Raw genomic sequence first — 13,914 nt, 5'->3', positions numbered from 1 at the left:
AACTGGCTCAGAGCCCCAAGACCATCACTATGGCTGAACAATGTGGGCACGGCTGGAGAAAATGAAAACAAACCCCCTGGGACGTTTAGTTCAACTCCCCAGCAGTGACAGGCTTCCAGGTCACACTCTTGGAGCTGCAAAGACAGGACAGCAGGTCAGGTGCTTGCCTCGAATGCAGCTGATCCAGATTCAATACCCCACAGCCCCTGTGGTCCCTGAGCACCACCAGGAGAGCCAGGAGTAAGTCCTGCAAACTAGCAGGTGTGCTCTAAACAACAACAACAAAAACAAACCACAACACACCACATTCCTCCTCCCTGAACCAAGATTATCTCCTCTCCTTCAATCACCTTCCTCTCCTCTGTTATTAAAACTGGCACCAAAGTATTATTAAGTGTACTACCAATAATACAATTTTAGGGATCATAATTAGTTGGTGAAAAGAATATTTGGACACAAAAAGGTCTCACCCCCAAATTATAACACAAAGGAGGCCTTTGCTCTATCTGGCGGCCCACTATCACACACCAACTCTGCTCGAGGGCTTGGTGCAAATGACTTGCTCAGTGACATCTGCCCTAATCATCTTAAATTTAAGTTCCGATCTTCTGGGGCAGGAGTGATAGCACAGAGGGGAGAGTGCCTGTCTTGAACACAGCTGACCCCGATTTGATCCCTGGCACCTCATATTGGCCCTGAGCTTCGCCATGAGTGATCCCTGGGTATAGTGCCAGGAGCAAGCCCTGAGCACCACAAGCTGTGACATCCCCCCCCCCCCAAAGTTATAATATTCCTTCTGCCATCCTACACTATGGTAGTCCCTACTTTATTTTTCTCCATATTACCCAATACCATATGACATAGGACCTGCGATTTTTGCTTATTCTTGTGCTCTCCCCCACCCTGCCCCAGGAACGCCAGCTCCTTCATGGAAGAATACTATCTGTACACTTGATCTCCAGTGCTGTCCCAGCGATAGTGGGTAGGGTGCTTACCTTCCCCACAGCTGACCCCAGTTCCAACTCCAATACCCAATATGGTCCCATGGGCCCCCGAGCCTGTCAGGAGTGATCCCCGAGTGCAGAACCAGGAGTAAGCCCGAAGTACCACTTGGTGTGGCCCAAAAAGAGGCAACTCAATAAATAAAGATTAGTTGATAAATAAACTTCTAGAAAGCCTCAGGTTGTTGTTGTTATTATTATTATATTCTTATTTTTGCTTTTGGGGTCACAACCAGTGATGCAAAGAGGTTACTCCTGGCTCACAATCAGTGATGCAAAGAGGTTACTCCTGGCTCATGCGCTCAGGAATTATTCCTAGCAGTGCTCAGGAAACCATATGGGATGCTGAGGATCGAACCCAAGTCGGCCGCGTGCAAGGCAAATGCCCCACCTGCTGTGCTATCGCTCCAGCCCCCCAGATGATTTTCTTAACACTTAACAGATACAAAGAACTTGCTCTACCATGAAGGTAACTGCCTATTTTAAAGCTGGCAGGGAGCTCAGAAGTAGTGATATCCTTTCTTTATGTACATAACTTGTAGAACAAGCAAACAAGTTTCTTTTCACAAACATTTTTAAGGATGAGATACAATCCTCTGTTTTTACTTTAAAAAAAAAAACCCTCTGGTAGATAGAGAGTGACCCATTTGGGAAGCAGGCTACTTAATGAAATGACCTTAGTTTTTCAGAATGCTATAATACAGTCACACCAAGCGTATGATATGGGTTTGGCCTATGAGGTAGTGGTGGTGGTGGTGGTGGTGGTGGTGGTGGTGGTGTGTGTGTTGGGGTGTGTGTGTGTGTGTGTGTGTGTGTGTGTGTGTAGTGAGGCAGTTGAATCTTTAACCAGACTATGAATTTTCCTTCTTTTCCTCCAAACGGCCAACAACAGAGCTCAAGTCTTTACCTGAAATACAAATAAGACCTAACTTGAAAAGAAACAGAGGACTTTCAACCTGCCTAACAGCAAAATCTTCCAGCTGTCTTTCGGGAAATTGGCTTGATGAACTTTTTGTTTTGCTGGTTGTCAGTTGTGTCCTTTTATGATGCTTATTTAAATTCTTCAACTAGGAACTAGCATGCTAGTACAGTAAGTAGACCATTTGCCTTGCACATGGCTAACTGGGGTTCAAACCCTAGCACCCCATGTGGTTCCCCCATAAGCTTGCTAGAAGTGATTCCTGAAAGCAGAACCAGGAATAAGACCTGAGCACCGCCAGATGTGGTGCCCAAAATAATTAATATTATAATAATAAATTCTTCAAACAGCACACTTAGGAAACTGGTTCATTTCCCAAATACCAGGATCAGAAAGCTCAAATTTCTAGTTTGAGTGCTCTGACCTGATCCTACAGTCAGAATACAAACCAATGAACCCCGAACTCTTGTATATTTGTGGTGTCAACGAAGGTTACTAGTTGTCATGGCCAATATGCTGAGCCAATAATGGTGGGTACAGTGAGGACACACCACTTCAGCACAAGAAAATAACCTGTTGATAAAAGTTATTACCATCAATATAATCAGAGAGATATCATCAGTGAAAATATAGAACCTCAGGCAAGATTAAGTTGCCAACCCCCAGGGTCAAATGAGTAGAGAAGACAGATAAGAAATGACCTGCTTTCTAAGGATCTGTATTTCTGGATTAGATACGTATGCAAAATCTCAGAGCAGAATCTCAGACTGGTCTCTATTAAGTGTTACATACTGCCCTAAAGAATAATCCTTTATACAGTTATTCAGCAATGGCAAAAGACTGGAAACAACAAAAACAACCACTGCTGAGCTCCCGTTACTTATATTATGAACAGCATACAATGGCATATATTGAAAAAAAATTTTTTTTTAGGAAATGAGCATACTCTTTATGAACTGACTTGGAATCATTTCAAATGAGAAAACCAAGTGTGGAATAATAGAGTGTGTTTCTATAGGAGGAAAAAGCCAGACAATAATCCTTCTAGACAAGTGTATTTTCTATGTGTGTGATAGAGTTGTGGAAGGGTACATAATATCTGGTAGGAGCCAGACTTACTGGCTTCTACCAAAGAGGTCACTGTCCAATGGGGCACAACCTTCGGGAGAGACACCTCACTGCATATCTTTCTGACTCTTGAATCAAATAAATGCTACTCTTCAAAAGATCAACAGAAGTGAGTATTTTAAAGAGAGGGCCCAGATATGTCTCTACAAGAACAAGATACCACCAATTTGTCCCAGGTAGACTGGTCTGGACTAACTCTGAGATCTTCTGCCTGAAGCCCTTCAGGAGCCCTTTCTGCCTGAAGGCCTAGTGGCCCACATTTTTTTTCTTTTTTTTTTTATTATTATTATTAGTGAAACACCATGAGGTACAGTTGTAGACTTACAAACTTTCATGCTTGGGTTTCAGTTATACAATGATCGAGTACCCATCCCTCTACCAGTGCCCATTCCCCACCATCAATAATCCCAGTAGCCCTCCCAACCCCACCACATCCCCCTCACCCCACCCCGCCCCCATGGCAGGGCATTCCCTTTTGCTCACTCTTTCCTTCAGGGTGTTGTAGTCTGCAATAGAGGTACCGAGTGGCCATCATGTTTGGCCTACAGTCTACTTTAAGCATGCATCTCGCATCCCACATCCCAGCAAGTCCTCCAAACATACTTTACTTGGTGTTCCTTTCATTTGTACTGACCCCCTCTAGCACAGAAATGGCCCAGCTCCACAACTGAACCTCGTCAAACTGTCAAGCCACCATATTGGTCCAGATCTATAGCTCCTGTACACCTCAAAATATCACAGAACTGTTAGCCCAGTTGGACCGCAGCAAACCTGATCGAAAAAGTTGCTTAGAAGACCACCAAGCTCAAGGAGTCTAAACAATAACAGAGAAGGCTCAACAGCGCGAACCAGCAGAGTTGATCCCAGACAATGATTTTGGTAACATCACTGTGACACAACAATGATCACAAATTTACTCTGATTGATCTAAGGCTGGATAATTCCATTTGCCTTCACACTGTAACAAAGAATAAGAAATAAATCTGTGCCTGCAAGGGGGCAACCTGAGGTCATAGGGAGAAACTGGAGACACTGGTGGTGAATTGGTGTTGGAAACATTTAAGGCCTGAATCAACTGTATTATGAACAATATTATGAACTTTGTAAATCACAGTTATAATAAAAATTTTAAAAAAAATAAAAGAGAGGGGCCAAGGTAATAGTACAGCAGGTAGGGCATTTGCCTTGCACACAGCTGACGTGGGTTCGATCCCTGGCATCCCATACGGTCCCCCACGCACTGCCAGTAATTCCTGAGTGCAAAGCCAGGAGAATTACTGGCAAATAAATGCAAATAATAATGCAAATAAATAAATAAGAAAGAGGGGCCAGAAATACAGCTCACTGATAGGCTGCTTGGTATTAACGAGGATTTGGATTTGACACCCGACACCACCCAAAATAAGTACTTTAAAGAGAAAAAAATTGTAGGAAGGGACATTTAAAAAAGTAAGCCTTTCTTCAGGAGAGTAGAGAAAAGTGAATACTTTTTTTCCTCTCAAAGAATAATTACTGTTTAATTTCTATAAACCCCCCCACCAGGTTATTTTGAAAAATCAACAAATAGATGCTGAGTATCATTCATTTTTTGCGGGGGGGGGGGGTCTGCTTTTTTTTTTTAATTGAATCACAGAGATAAACATATTTACAAAGTTGTTCATGACTGGATTTCAGTCATATAATGTTCCGGTATACATTCCTTCACCAGTGTACTTTTACCACCACTGCCCTCCACCGCCCCCCCCCCCACCTGCCACTATGACAGGCGCTCTCTCTCTCTCTCTCTCTCTCTCTCTCTCTCTCTCTAAGAGAATTTCTTGTAACACCCTTGCACCATTTTAAACTGAGTGGATTAACTACAAAGAAACTACTGCTCTGGTTTGGTAAGTTGGGTGCTTCTAGCAAGAAGCTGTTAAGAAAGAGGAAGTGCCAAAGATAATTTGATTGCTTCAGAAGAATACTTTATTGACCTGAAAAGGGAGGGCAAGAGGAAATTCTTCCTTTGCTGCTGTCATGAAATGGGTTTCCAAGATTGGCAACGCAGTGCCTGACTCTGCCATCAAATTAAACATAAGGGCCAGAGAGAGGAGAGAGAGAGAAAGAGAGTACAGGGGTTAAGACACTTGCCCTGCACCCAGCCAATTGGGTTCAATCAATCCCTGGCAATGAGTACAGTCCCCAGACCCCTGCCAGAAATGATTGCTGAGCTCAGAGTCAGGTGTAAGTTCTGAGCACCTTCAAGTGTGGCCTCAAAACAAACAAAACAGGCATAATCCTTGTCTAATTGAAATCTACCAGCTCCACTGCCATTCTTTGGCAGCAGTGCTGATAAAATGCCAGACATGCCTTCAAAGAGACTAAAATGCAATCAAAGGTCGGAGAGTGAGTAAGACACATGAACGTAGTCAACTCCAGTTCGATCCCCCGCACCACATATGGTCCCTAAATACCAACCTGAGCACAGGTTGGTGCTCAGAGCCAAGAAAGAGCAATAAGCCTTGAGCACAATTGAGTATGGTCCAGTTCATCCATTCCTCCATTTCTCACCCTTCCCCAATTTTAAAAATTAAATTAAAAAAATCTGTTTTACCCAAGCACAAAAATTTGTAAGTCTACAACTGTACCTCACGGTTTCACTAATAAAAATTTTTTTTAAAAAAAATCTGTTTTAAACAAATAAAAGGTACTCAAACCTCAGATTTGGGGAGAAATCTAACGTGAATCCCAGGGAAGAGAGCAGCCCCTTAAGACTCAGAATAATCAAGGTATTTCCTTTGTTTGGGCTCAGCAAGAATAAAAGTATAAGGAGGGAGTTTAGAGGGGAAAAGTGTCTTGGGGAAAGGATATCAGAAAGGAGGGACAAAGAGAAGAGTGGAAGAGTGAGCAAACTGGTGATTCAGTGCTTACTCTACCTCAAACTTGCAGCGTGCTTCCGTTTCTTTATATATTTACTTTTGTTTCCGATGCCCGGGGGCTACCCAGGCTCCAGACTCAAGGATGACACAGTGCCAGGGATCAAACCTATGTACCCTGCATGTGAAGCATGAGCTAAGTGTAGTGAGCTAGTTCTTTGGCCCTGTAATACATTATTTTTTTAGGAATGAGTGACCTCCAGATTAAAGTGGAGTCATCATAGGTTGCCTCACCTTCTTTCATGGGTTATCATGAGACTTTCAAATGATAAAAATGGGTACGAAGCATTTTTTTTTTCTTTTGCGTTACACCCGGTGGTGCAGAGGGGTTACTCCTGACTCTGCACTCGGGGATTACTCCTGGCGGTGCTCGGGAGACCATGTGGAATGCTGGGAATCGAACCTGGGTTGGCCAAGTGCAATGCAAATGCTCTACTTGCTGTGCTATCAACTCCAGCCCCATATGAAGTATTTTTATCCTATGTTTGATGGATTTGGGGGCCACACCCAGTGGAGCTCTGGCTACTCCTGGCTCCATAGTCAGGGGAACTCCCAGCAGAAGTGGGAGACCTGGGGAGACCTGGAATTGAACCCTGGCATGAGAGGCCTTTTAAGCTATTTCTCTAGAACGGCCCCCTAAAGAGCAATTTTTCAAATAATAAGACACCACGGATGAAAATATGGGTTATCAGTTAAAAATAAATACTGCTCAAATTTTAGAGGGGCAGATGTGATCTTGAGAATCAGACATGTCAGAGCTTTGTCATCCTAACCCTTCATCAGAGCCCAAGAACCCCAGCCTTACTGAGCCTTAGTTTCCTCGCTGTGAAATGTTCTTAATATTATCTACCATGAAAGGTAGGGCTATAAGAAGAGAAATCACCTTGGTGGAATGCCAGGCAGAGCTGCGGCACTGGTCAGTTTAGAGAGCTGTAGAGATCTTGCCTGCCTTAAGGCCAATGAGGCCCTGTGCTCAATCCCTGACATTGCCCCGCATACTAAAATCCCAGGATTTCTGCGGCTTGGGATCTCTGGATCCATTACGGAGTGTGCACAATCTCTAGGATACTATAGCCAAGTCTGAGTACATCACAACTAAAGCATGTGATGCTGTCATCATAGAAATACTTCAGTAAAGGGGCTGGAGTGATAGTATGGTGGGTAGGGCGTTTGCCTTACACGCAGCCGAACCGGGTTCAATTCCCAGCATCCCATAAGGTCCCCTGAGCACCGCCAGGAGTAATTCCTGAGAGCTAAGCCAGGAGTAACCCCTGTGCATCACCGAGTGTGACCCAAAAAGCAACAACAACAAAAGAAATACTACAGTAAAGAGAAAGGGGGTGGGGTGGGGAGAAATAAACTAAAATAAAATGCTGAGCCCTCAGAGAGTTTACTTCCCGTGAATCTTGGGAAATGGAATCCTGGTCTCAATGAAGGAACACATCATTCATGGATTTCCTTATTAATGTTCTGTACAAAGGACCTGCTTAATTTTTCTATAAATCTAAAGTTGTCCAAAAAAATAAAGTCTAGGGCTCAGAAGAACAGTGTGGTGGCTCATAGTCTCAAGCTTTTCCCAACTGTGACCTACTAATGACCTTGTTTCCTTCCTGTCCCCTGTTGTCCTTTCCTCACCCCCCTCCCCCACCACCCCCACCAGCCCTGTCATATCCTACTAGTTTGACCCCCTAGTCTCATGTCATGACCTACCACTTATACAATTTCCACTCCTGGCCCCCTTAGAATATCCTAGAAAACCACGAATGGGGAACTGTATGGCTCCCAGCTGAGAGCCTCTGACTTTGACAGCTGTCTTGCAACTTTGCAAGCATCTGGTCATGAGTTCAAGTTCCCAGTGTCCCTCTGTATGCTGGGTGTGATCCTCGAAGCTTGTCTGTTTGAGGCCAGCAGCCCTGCTGTTTCTGAACCTGAAGTCACGAATGATAATCATCATCACCATCATCATGATCATCATGATCATCATCATCATCATCGTGTCTAGAAAAATTTTACATAGAGTTATGAATACAGAGATTGAGAAAGAAGACTTTGGAGCCAGACCGCTTGGACCCGAATCCTAGTTCTGCCAGTTATTAGCTTAGTGACCTGAAAAATTGATTAAAAATGCTCTGGAATGGGGCTGAAGAGAGAGTACAATGAGTAGGGTGTTTGCCTTGCACATGCTTAATCTGGGTACAATCTCCAGCATCCCATATGGTCCCCCGATCCCACCAGGAGTGATCCCTGAGCACAGAGCCAGGAGACAGCCCTGAGCACAGCCCCAAAACCAAAATAATAATTATAATAATAAAAATTATAATAATAAATGTTCTGTAGCTCCACTTTTCATCAGTAAGCACCATGTAAATGCTTGCTATAAAGTAATAGTCATATATACTTCTAGACACTGAACTCAACAATGTAACACAGTGGATCACAAACAGCAACCGGTTCTGAAATCATCTTCCACTGCCTTAAAATTAAAGAAGTTTTGTTCAAAGAGTAAAGTAACTCCTCCAAGGCCACACACCTAGCGAACTGGGTAGTGTGGGAGCAGCCAGAACAGTGGGAGAGACTCCAATTGTGAGCAGAATTGCCACCGCCCAGTGCTGTGCGACCAGCACAGCCCAGACTCAAATCTGGAAAAAGAGGGTGTCTGGAAAAACAGCCTGAATTCCAGCGCTCGGCCCTAGGACTCAGCTTCTAGGAGTTAGAAATCTACAGGAGGGGGCAGAGAGATAACACAGCAGTAGGAAGCTTACAGGCGGTGGACCTGGGTTCCATCGCTGGCAATGCATATGGTCACCCTGGCACCACCAGGAGTGATCCCTGAGTGCAGAATCAAAAGGAACCCCTGAGTATTGCCAGGTGTAGTCCCCAAACCCAAAGCAAACAAACCAAAAAAAAAAAAAACTATAGGAAATGGACCCCACAATTCTGCACTTTTTTCTTTTTAGGTCACACCCAGCGATGCTCAGGGTTTACTGCTGACTCTGCACTCAGGAATTACTCCTGGTAGTGCTCGGGGGACCACATGGGATGCCGGGGATTGAACTTGGGTTGGCCTCGTGCAAGGCAAACGCCCTGCCCGGTATGCTATCATTCCAGTCCCAATTGTGCACATTCTTGGTGCCCTCTCCCCTCTTTCATTTGCTTATTTATTGGGCCTTGAGGTTGTGCTTAGGGATCACATCCCGCTGGTTGTCAGGGGACTTGATGCGGTGCCAGGGATCAGTGCAGGACTGGCCACATGCAAGCCAAGTGACTTATTCCCTGCACGATCTCTCTGCCCCACCCCACTCTCTTGTTAAGTCCCATTCCTGACACCCTTGCCTGGCCTAGGTGAATCGTGCTGCGAATTTCAGATTTAAAATTCATGGTGGAGACAGCCTGGAGATACCACCTCCCCCACTTGCATTTCTTTTGTGCTTCTGAATCTTAATAGGAACAGGGCTGGGTCTCTCTGAGGCCCCAAGAAAAGGGCAGATCCAGGTGTAATGGGACCCAAAGAATCTACAATGCTGGGGGCTGTCTTCGGGAAAGAAATACACAAATCAAATATTAGGTACCAGGGGTCCTGGGAGGGAAGCATGCAAATGAAGGGCCCTAAGTTGAAGCCTAATTAGCTCCTGGTAAATCCCACTCTGCTCCTAGTACCTAATTTCCTTCCTCCCTCCTCCCTCCCTTCCTCCCAGCCATCTCGCTTGCACCTGCCCTGACATCCAGCACCCACTGTGCACCAGGCAGGAACTTCATAAATTTACATTCTGATTAAACAACGGGACTTGACTCCAATCTGCAGATTTTTATCTGAGTTGTGATACGTGCATACAGCATTGCTTTTTATTTTTTTTTCTCCCCCTCAATCTAAAGGAAGAAGAAAATGATCTACGAGGAACCGAGGAACCGGTGGGTGGTGTGTAAACATGCCAGGTGGGGTGGCCTGAGAGACAGGGGTAGACCATAATGTAGCCAGAGGCTACCGTTTCCTATTATGGGGAGAAACACAGCCAGATGCAGGCTCTTGGAGGTCTGGGCTATTCCACAAATAAAATAATCCTCTCGGCTGGGAGGGGAGGGTAATTTAACCATCTAGAGAAAAGAATATCACAGTTATTGCGTCCCTGTATATAATTAATGTACTTGCACACATACCACCTGATCTCACAGCCACACCAGCTGATGTAATGTGGTTTTGGTCAACCCCCATCCCCCCAGGACCGACGGGAGGGGGGTTACATGGTGCCAACCCAGGTCACGGGGCTCCTAATTGGAAGAGCCGGACTTTGAGGAATGACTCCACGTGCAGTGCCCTTTCTAACTCAACAGGAACTGTGCAATCTTCAGTAAATATCACCCCCCTCTTTTTTTTCCAGGCCCGATGCCCAAAGATGAGGCTTCGAGTGCCATTCTGAACACTCCTCTTTTAATTCCTGTTCCCACAGCACCCCCCATTATCCTCACATCCAGAGGACACAAAGCATGCCACAGGGAGCCACCGCACAAAGGCCCCATAGACAAAATGAGCAGAGGCCATTTTGTGGATCATTTGGGGATGGGGACGTGTTTCCTAGGCAGGGGCGGGGATGTGGGGGGGGTGGGGGTGGGGGAAGTTTTCTCAGCTCGATCATCCCCGATGAGTCACAGAGGTTCATCCCAGGCTCCGCGGAGTTTCTCACTTCTCCCCTTCCCGTGGGCAGCCAACAGCTTCTCCACCCCGGAGCCCGGGTTTGGCATCTGTCCTTCACCGCTTGTCCCCAGCAGCCTGCTCAGTCAGGGCCTGGCGGGGCGCCACGGAGCCCAGAGCAGGAGGGGAGGAAGCCACCCAGGGCTGTCAGCGTTCCCAGATGACTCAACCCCGCCACCCCCTCCTGCCTGGCCCCCGCACTGCCTCCTGCCTCCTAACTTTCCATTTTCAGGCAGCTTCGGTCTTGCTCTTCACTCTCCCTGCACCGCCCCGGGCTGGGGGTGGGGGGAGGGGGGGCGGGAGTTGGGGTGTGCCTAGTCTGCAGGTCTGGGGGGTTGCCTGGGGGCAGCGTGGCTGGGGAGGGGGGAGGGCACTCGAGGGACTAGCAGAAGCCGGAGGTAATGGAGAGTTTGGAATATAGGTCAAGGTGCTCTCCGCAGGGCCCAGGGGAGGATCACCTGACTGCCCGCTGGTGACTCAGCGGGAAGCCAAGGGGTGGGAGCCGGAATCTCCTGGACTGGACCTGGGGGGTGGGGGGGGAACTGAAGGTGGAGGAGGTGGAGGAGGAACAGGAGGAGGAGGAGGAGGAGGAGGAGGAGGAGGAGGAGGAGGAGGAGGAGGAGGAGGAGAAAGAGAGGAGGAGGAAGAGGAGGAAGGAGGAGGAGGAAGAGAAGGAAGGAGGAGGAGGAGGAGGAGGAAGAGGAGGAGGAGGAGAGGAGGTCAAGCTGTCTCTGCTGGCTGACAGTCGGGAGGGGGAGGAGCTGCTGTGGAGGGAAGGAGCACAGGACCTCCAGTGACCTCTCGCAGGCTCAGTCCAACTCCACGGTCACTCCCGGGTCACACGCTGCCTCTGTGGCCGCAACAGCCTGAACTCACTCGCTGCCTCTCCTGCCCAAGCAGAGACCGCTGGGGGAGAGCAGAGGCTCCATCTGCTCGGCCCCCTCCCCGAAAAGCCCTCAAAGCCCCTCACACACCGAGGCGGACGTTCCAGGGACCTGCCCGCGGTCCCCGTGGGCGCAGCGGATGAACATCACGAACCCCTTTTATTCTACAGCAGCTCGGCCTGCAAGGGGCCTCCGTGCAAGGGCGCGGCGGCCGCTGCAGTGGCTGGAACAGCAGCTGCTCTGTCTGAGCCCCACTTCCTCTGGCTCCAGCTGCAGGTTCCTCCAGGCCAAGCAGGGAGTTTCCTCCTTCGCGCTCTCTCTCGCCGCCGCGGCCACCCTCACCTCCCACCCCTCCCCCCTCCCCCAGCTGCTTACCACCCTCTGTGGGTAGCGCTTCTGGGACTCCCTGGTTCCATGAGTCAGAGCCAGGCTGGAGACAGACAGCAGGCTTCCTTTATTAAATCAGCCTCCTGCCCCGGACACCGCAGAGGGAAGCTATAATTACTCCTTCGGCCTGGCTCTGAGAACCCAGCCACAGACGCTGCATTGGGAAAGACGGGTCCCCACTCCGGCCTTTATCGGGTGCATCCCGGCTGGGATGGGAGGATAACAGTTCGGACCTGTGACAGCTAGGTCAGATGTTCTGCACAGGCCCTGGCGTGTGTCAGACCCGGCTGCCCGTGTAGACTGCTAAAAAACATTTTCCTGAAACGGGCTGTTCCATTTGACAGGAGGTATTGGGGTTGGGTGTTTGTTTTGTTGTAGTGGGAGTTTTGGTTTCGTTTTCTTTCTGGTTACTGGGAAATAGGGAGGGGCCTGGCCCACACCTGGAAGTCATCGTGGGTGGAGGGACTCTGGGGCTCCTCACGAAAAGTGTTTGGGGGGGACCATGTGGCACTGGTAGATCAAACCAGAGCCCGCTGCATGCGAGGCGAGCACTTTAACAAGTCCTGAACTATCTTTCCGGCCCTTGTTCTCTTTCAAGATACTTCCAGCCTCTTTGCCTGCCTTATCTGAGGTAGACTGCTCACGATTGATGTTGGTTTGTAAGCAATGAAGGGGCTAAGGAACCCGAGGACAGTACAGCCAGGAAGACACTTTCCTTGCATGAGGCTGACCCTGATTTGATCCCTGATACCACAGAAGGTTCCCCCCAAGTCCCTGCCAGGAGTGATCCCTGAGGGCAGAGCTATGAATAAGCACTGATCACTGCTGGATGTGGCCCCCAAACAAAAACAAAACAAGCAACAAATGGCAACTAAATACAATTTTGGAACTTTAGAACTCTTTCATCCTTTTGGGCCTTCGACAGACACAAATTCTCAGGTCTCCCAGACCTACAGAAATGTTTAAAATCTAAAAACCTAAAGAAGAACAGAGGACTCCAAAATAAAAAATAAAACCACAAAATCAAAAATAACATAATCTGGGGCTGGAGCAATAGCACAGCGGGTAGGGCGTTTGCCTTGCACGCAGCCAACATGGCCGACCGGGGTTCGATTCCCAGCATCCTATATGGTCCCCCGAGCACCACCAGGAGTAATTCCTGAGTGCATGAGCCAGGAGTAACCCCTGAGCACCGCCAGGTGTGACCCAAAAAGCAAAAAAAAAAAAAAAAAATTAAGTTTTTGATTTAGTGTTCATTGGTTTGTTCCCTTATTCACTCTTCATTCATTCACTCATAAATCCATTCAATCTGTAAATATGGATTTATTCTATTCATTCACCAGATGTTTTCCAAGCTGCTCCTTTGTGCCAGGTTTAGGTTTATCACCAGGGATACATAAACTAAATACAAAAGAACAGACACTCTCACAACACAATATACAGGCAGAACTAAGACAAATACTCCAGCCCTGGTGGTTCAATAACAGAATAATTCAGTCATATAATATGTTACAGGTAGTAAGTGCAGATAAGCGATAAAAGAAAAATAGAGCGTGTTGGGGGAATCATTGACAATGGAGAAATTCGTAAGTATCATGACATTTGGGACAATTTGTAGGTTAGATCTTTAACACAATGAGAGTTCTCAAGTCTACCTAATGACTACTAGGATATTATAATCAATAATAAAAATCATTGAGTTGCATTTGACCTGTGTGAAATTATTAAAAATTTAAACTTCCTTGGCTGGAGTGATAGCACAGCAGGTAGGGTGTTAGCCTTGCATGCGGCGACCCGGGGTTCAATTCCCAGCATCCCATATGGTCCCCTGAGCACCGCCAGGAGTAATTCCTAAATGCATGAGCCAGGAGTAATCCCTGTGCATCACTGGATGTGACCCCCCCAAAAAAAATTTTAAGCTTTCTTTGTAACCAAAATATGGGTGCAAGTTAAATATATTTGATAAGAGATTTTAAAAAAATAAGTCAAAGTGCCA

At 47.1% G+C, this 13,914-nt stretch overlaps 1 protein-coding gene across 1 annotated transcript in view; it reads right to left on the bottom strand.

Annotated features, from left to right (window-relative positions):
- Window positions 1–12,140, bottom strand: part of CHD9 (chromodomain helicase DNA binding protein 9) — a 199,385-nt gene extending 187,245 nt beyond the window's left edge. The window contains exon 1 of the mRNA XM_056136930.1: window positions 11,907–12,140. The gene's annotated coding sequence lies outside the window, so the exon portion shown is untranslated. The remainder of the gene's footprint in view (window positions 1–11,906) is intronic.
- Between the last annotated feature and the right edge of the window lie 1,774 nt (window positions 12,141–13,914).

The sequence above is a fragment of the Sorex fumeus genome, unplaced genomic scaffold (assembly GCF_029834395.1).
Source record: "Sorex fumeus unplaced genomic scaffold, SorFum_2.1 ptg000122l, whole genome shotgun sequence".
Taxonomy (NCBI): Eukaryota; Metazoa; Chordata; class Mammalia; order Eulipotyphla; family Soricidae; genus Sorex; species Sorex fumeus.
This window is presented reverse-complemented; position numbering and strand designations above follow the sequence as displayed.